This window comes from Rhincodon typus, chromosome 22, assembly GCF_021869965.1.
Source record: "Rhincodon typus isolate 14 chromosome 22, sRhiTyp1.1, whole genome shotgun sequence".
NCBI classification, from domain to species: domain Eukaryota; kingdom Metazoa; phylum Chordata; class Chondrichthyes; order Orectolobiformes; family Rhincodontidae; genus Rhincodon; species Rhincodon typus.
This window is the reverse complement of record NC_063353.1, coordinates 39,192,583-39,198,938: the sequence shown is the minus strand read 5'-3', so window position 1 is coordinate 39,198,938 and position 6,356 is coordinate 39,192,583. Positions and strand designations below refer to the sequence as shown.

At 46.1% G+C, this 6,356-nt stretch overlaps 1 long non-coding RNA gene across 2 annotated transcripts in view; it reads left to right on the top strand.

Moving 5' to 3' along the window:
- Positions 1-1,032: 1,032 nt before the first annotated feature.
- The window catches only part of LOC125485796, a 46,654-nt gene continuing 41,330 nt past the window's right edge, over positions 1,033-6,356 (top strand). For both annotated transcript variants that reach the window (XR_007264505.1, XR_007264504.1), the window contains exon 1: positions 1,033-1,143. This is a non-coding gene — a long non-coding RNA (uncharacterized LOC125485796). The remainder of the gene's footprint in view (positions 1,144-6,356) is intronic.

Genomic DNA, 6,356 nt, shown 5'->3' with positions numbered 1-6,356 from the left:
CATGGTAAATGTGGAGTTATGGAGATAGAATGGGGAGTGGTGGTGAGATGCTCTTCAGCGGTTTGGTGCAGACTTGATGGGCCAGATGTCCTCCATCTGCACTGGAGTGATTCCATGAATATTAACGGTGAACTGAAGAGGGATTAATTCAGTGATATGACCAATGTTAAGCCCAAGAGATTGGCTTGAAGGAGGATCATCAGTTTGATTTAGACCCAACATTTGTGCCCACTTGCAAAGAGGTCCTTTATCCTATCCTGTGGTAACTGTTACTTTGTGGCAGAATCCACAGTGTAGATGGATTTACAGAGCTTCCTTATGGATTTGCTCCTGGGCCTGGCCAGGGTAGCTATTGACAGGTCCAGGCAGTGGGATATGGAGGGGTCTGTTGTACCTAACAGTCTGTCCCTCTTTCATGGTTATGTCTGTGCCTGGATGTCCCTGGAGAGGGAAGGTGCAGAGCTCACTGGCATGAGAGAGGCCTTTTGAGACTGATGGGTACCACAGGGGCTAGGCTGCATCATCACCCTGTACATTTTAATTTAGCAAGTTTCCTTATATAACTCTCCATTAGCCATTAGTTTGTATTTTGTTACAGTGCCCCCTCAGGAGTTGATTAAGCCAATTTTGTTACCTTTCATTTAAATAGAAAAAGCAGACGGAGCTTCAGTCTGTATCTAACCTCATGCTGCACCTACCCTTGGAAGTATTTGACGGGGAGATTGTGGAAGGAGCTTTACTTTCGGTTTAAAAGAATAGGTGGATTTACAAACCGCCCATTACTCACGCAGCCATTCCTCCCTCCTCCAAAGTACCTATGGACCTCATTCCCAGTAAGAATCCAAGCTGAAAGATTTGTTTGCTTACCATCAAATGGTCACATGATGTAACCTAGATGTTGTGGAAAACGTATCCCAGCCAGGACAATCTTCACTGGGAAATCTGCCCAGTATAGTCTTGAGGCAGAGAGGAAGTCGGCTCTAAGACCCCACCCATGAGCAATAATGCTCAGAGGATCCTGTTTGTGAGTAAACTACTGTGAGTCATACTTTATAAAGATTAGGGGCCATTTCCTTACTGACTGGAAATCACCGTTTAAAGGTCTCAGCATTCATAACGCCTCGTTCTAACAGGTCTAATCAGGTACTACTACGGCTACCGATACAAATTTGCTAGTAGCTTTTCGACTCCGAGTTAAAGTGAAATATTTTCATGTAATTCAGGTAGTCATTGATGCAAGGCAACTTTATTTTATCGATACGAGTTGCCATACAGTAGCAACTGGAACATCCTCCCTAAACCTCACTGTCTTCCACTTCCTTCTTTAAGAGTTCTTTGATCGAGCCCTCAGTTATCAGTCCTAATATCCATTTCTGTGATTCAGAATCCAACAATGTTGCTGTGGAACACCTTGGGAATAGTGCATATAAATGCAAGTTGGTGTCTTCAAATTTCAACACCATGTTCCCTTGAGGTTTTGAATTGGTGCATTTGTCAGTTATCTAAAGATCCTCTTTAGCAAACAGGAGTGAATTAGAACTCACATTCTTTCCTTGAGATTAGCCTGAAATCTCACTTGCTTATGAAAAAAACCATAAGCTCTCAACGACTATGTGGTGTGTTAAGGAGGGCGGTCACGATAGGAGATTTTAATTTTCCCAAACATAGACCGAGACAGCCATAGTGTTAAGGGTTTGGATGGAACGGAATTTGTTAAGTGTGTATAAGAAGATGTTCTGATTCAGTATGTGGATGCACCTACCACAGAAGATACAAAACTTGACTCACTCTTGGGAAATAAGGCAGGGCAGGTGACTGAAGTGTCAGTGGGGGAGCACTTTGGTGTCAGTGACCATACTTCTATTAGTTTTAAAGTAGTGATGGAAAAGGATAGACAGGATTTAAAAGTTAAAGTTCTAAATTGGAGCAAGGCCAGTTTTGACGATATTAGGCAAGACTTTTCAAAAGTTGATTGGGGCGTGGATATTCGCAGGTAAAGGGACAGATGGAAAATGGGGAGCCTTCAAAAATGAGATAACGAGAGTCCAGAGACAGTATGTTCCTGTTACAGTAAAGGGCAAGGATGGTAGGTGTAGGGAATGCTGGATGACTAGAAAAATTGATGTTTTGGTCAAGAATAAGAAGGAAGCATGTGTCAGGTATGGACAGCAGGGATCGCAGCGAATCCCAAGAAGAGTATAAAGGCAGTAGATGTATACTTAAGAAGGAAATCAGGAGGGCAAAAAGAGAACATGAGATAGCTTTGGCAAATAGGGCTAAGAAAAATCCAAACGGATTCTACAAATACATTGAGGACAAAAGAGTAAGTAGGGAGGGAATAGGGCCCCTTAAGGATCAGCAAAGCCACCTACGTGTGGAACCACAGGAGATGGGTGAGATACTAAAGAAGTATTTTGCATCAGTGTTTACTGTGGAGAAGGATTTAGAAGATAGAGAACGTGGAGAAATAAATAGCGACATCTTGAAAAATGTCCATATTACAGAGGAGGAGGTGCTGAATGTCTTAAAAAGCATAAAGGTGGATAAACTCTCAGGACCTGATCAGGTGTATCTTAGAACTCTGTGGGAAGCCAGGGAAGTGATGGTTGGGCCCCTTGCTGAAATATTTGTATTATTGATAGCCACAGGTGAGGTGCTGGAAGACTGGACGTTGGCTAATGTGGTGTCGCTATTTAAAAGTGGTGGTAAGGAAAAGCCAGGGAATTATAAACCGGTGAGCCTGACATCAGTGGTGGGCAAGTTGTTGGAGGAAATCCTGAGGGACAGAATTTACATGTATTTGGAAAGGCAAGGACTGATTAGGGATAATCAACATGGCTTTGTGCCTAGGAAACTGTGTCTCACGAACTTGATTGAGTTTTTTTGAAGTAACAAAGTGGATTGATGAGGGCAGAGCGGTGGATGTGATCTATATGGACTTAAGTAAGATGTTCAACAAGGTTCCTCGTGGTACTCGTTAGTAAGGTTACATCACATGGAATACAAGGAGAACTAACTATTTGGATACTGAACTCGCTCAAAGGCAGAAGACAGAGGGTGGTGGTGGAGTGTTGCTTTTCAGACTGGAGACCTGTGACCAATGGTGTGCCACAAGTATCAGTGCTGGGCCCACTGCTTTTTGTCATTTATAGAAATGATTTGGACATGAACATAGAAGATGTAGTTAGTAAGTTTGCAGATGTCACCAAAATTGGAGGTGTAGTGGACAGCAAGGAAGGTTACCTCAGAGTACAACGGAATCTTGATCAGATGGACCAATGGGCCGGGGAGTGGCAGACTGAGTGTAATTTAAATAAATGTGACGCACTGCATTTTGGAAAGGCAAATCAGGGCCGGACTTATACACTTAATGGTAAGGTCGTGGGGAGTTCTGCTAAACAAAGAGACAATGGGGTGCAGGTTCACAGTTCCTTGGAAGTGGAATCTGAAATAAATAGAGAGAGAAGGGGAGGCGGATAGAGGAGAAGATAGGTGGAGAGGAAACAGACAGGTAAAAGAGGCAGGGATGGAGCCAGTAAAGGTGAGTGTAGGTGGGGAGTTAGGGAGGGGATAGGTCAGTCCAGGGAGGATGGACAGGTCAAGGGGGCGGGATGAGGTTAGTAGGTAGGAGATGGGGGTGCGGCTTGAGGTGGGAGGAGGGGATAGGTGGGAGGAAGGACAAGTTAGGGAGGCGGGGACGAGCTGGACTGGTTTTGGGATGCGGTAGGGGGAAGGGAGATTTTGAAGCTTGTGAAATCCACATTGATACCATTGGGCTGCAGGGTTCCCAAGCGGAATACGAGTTGCTGTTCCTGCAACCTTCGGGTGGCATCGTTGTGGCACTGAAGGAGGCCCAGGATGGACATGTCGTCTGAGGAATGGGAGGGGGAGTTGAAATGGTTCGCGACTGGGAGGTGCAGTTGTTTATTTGCTGTGTTCATCCAGCTCTACACCTTGTTATCTCAGATTCTCCAGCATCTGCAGTTCCTACTATCTCTAGCCACATTGTCAAATAGCTTACAACATTCACCATCTAAAAACTTACTTTTATATTTTGTAATTAACCTGTGCAGGGGTGCCGATATTCTTGAACCGGGGTCTCCTGGCTCACAAGTTGGGATTCTAGTACTGCACCACAAGATCCTTACACCATCTAAACTTACGTCTGACAGACAAAAATGGAAAAGCTTGCATGTAGATAGCCTGTCTCACATGCACTGCATGTCATAGAGCGTGGACTTTTTGTTACAAAGTGCTTTAGTCAACGAAGTACTTTTGAAGTGTGGTCACTGTTTATTGTATAGGAAATATGGCAGCCAATTCTTGCACAGCAAGCTCCCATAACCAGCAATGTGATAATAGTCGGGTCATCTGTTTTTGTTACGTTAATCAGCACAACAGGGGTAACTCTCTGATATTCTTCAAAACAGGACTGCATGGTTTTTGACAACCACGTCAGGGGGATAAAAAAATGTAGCATCTCATCTGTAGAATCATAAAATCCCTACAGTGTGGAAGCAAGCCATTCAGCCCATCGAATCCACAAGGACCCTCTGAAGAGCATCCCACCCAGCCCCACCTTCTCATGGCCTATCTCTGTAACCTTGCTTTTACCATGGCTAATTCTTCCCTGTCCTGCACATCCCTCAATGTCATGGGCAATTTAGCATGGCCAATCCAACTAACCTGCGCATCTTTGGACTGTGGGAGGGAACCGGGGCAGCCGGAGGAAACTCATGCAGACACGGGGAGAACGTGCAAACTCCACGCAGACAGTTGCCAGAGGCTGGAATCAAACCCGGGTCCCTGGCGCTGAGAGGCAGCAGTGTTAACCACTGAGCCACCGTGCCACGCCCCATGATTCAATAATCTGTAGGACAGTGCAGTGCAGCACTCCCTCAGTCCTGTGAGCCTTGATAATTTATGCCGAGGTCGAGAAATAGGAATTAAATGTACAACCTTGTGACAAAGAGGCAAATGAACCATCAGCCTGGCCACCAACACAGTCACTTGGCAGAAACTCTGGGAGCCTTGCCTGTGGGGCCATACCACCAGAGAAAAAAAAACTCAATACCTTCAGAGAGGAGGGGGACTGGAGAGGAAACAATATCTTGGAAACAAAACATTGTGAGGAGGGACTTTGATCCGGGTTCAGGCCTGAAACAATTAGCTGGAAATGATAGATAACAGAAACCAGAACATGACTCTGATCAGAAAGGTTCAGGGAAGATAAAGACTGTCTTCAATTCCCAAAACCTTATCTCCAAACACTTTCTGCTTCCTTTACAACCCAAAATTTTGAAAAATTTCTGCAATCTCCGGTCAGGAGGTGAAAGCAATAGCAACAAAACTGGAGATAATTTTTTTTTGTTTATTTTGTCAGTGACTAAGAAGCAGTAAAATGAACTCCAGTTCATCTCTCCCATCTTGACACTTTACATCTTTATTTCTTCTCTATTTACTTGTCAAGATATCATATCATTATCTCATGTCTTGGAACCATCTGTTTCACTTCCAGGCCCAATACTTCACAGGTTTGTGTTTCTTGCCTGGTAACAAATGTAATTGTCAATGGGTTGATAGGTCAATGGGCCATGAAAGTCTTTGTAGCTGAGCCTATGTGCGTGTCTCTCCCTTTCACATTCTGGCTGGACCTACATACCCCCACTGCCTGTATGGGTTGTCAGGCACAGAATGGGCTTTTGGCAGTTGGAGGGGGAGGAAACATGCAATTGAGGGCTGCAGCAGTGGTGCCATACCACCTGTTGCCTCCTCACTTCTATAGAGAGTGGGCAGACCAGAGCCAAGTGTCAAGGGTTAACCTGTTGTCAGGCTGGAAGTGGGTATGGATGGTGTTATCTCTCTGCTTAGATATCCTGCACCCACTGGAGATACCCCTAAAGTAGTCACCCCACCTCTCCACCCCCACTTTTAATCCCCATGCCTGCTCCGCCAACCCAGCTGCCCACCCATTCTGGCCAGAGCCAGTGTTTTAGTCCTGTTGGAAAACCGAGACTCAAGGAGCTTGCCAGGCGACAAACAGTATCCTCTTCAGGATTGCCTGTAGTCCCAGTGGCAGCCACTGTTTCTGGTGGCGCTATTGGGGCCAGGTGGCGCTATTGGGGCCAGGTGGCGCTATTGGGGCCAGGTGGCGCTATTGGGGCCAGGTGGCGCTATTGGGGCCAGGTGGCGCTATTGGGGCCAGGTGAGCTGCTAGCCATTCGATTAGACAATAGATCTTGGAGTCACGCTAGCGCACCCCCTCCCCAACACCCGCTCCCCCCTCCCACACCCCACACCCCACCAACACCCCACACCACCCACCCCGCCCCCGCCCCCGCCCCCGCACCCATGCC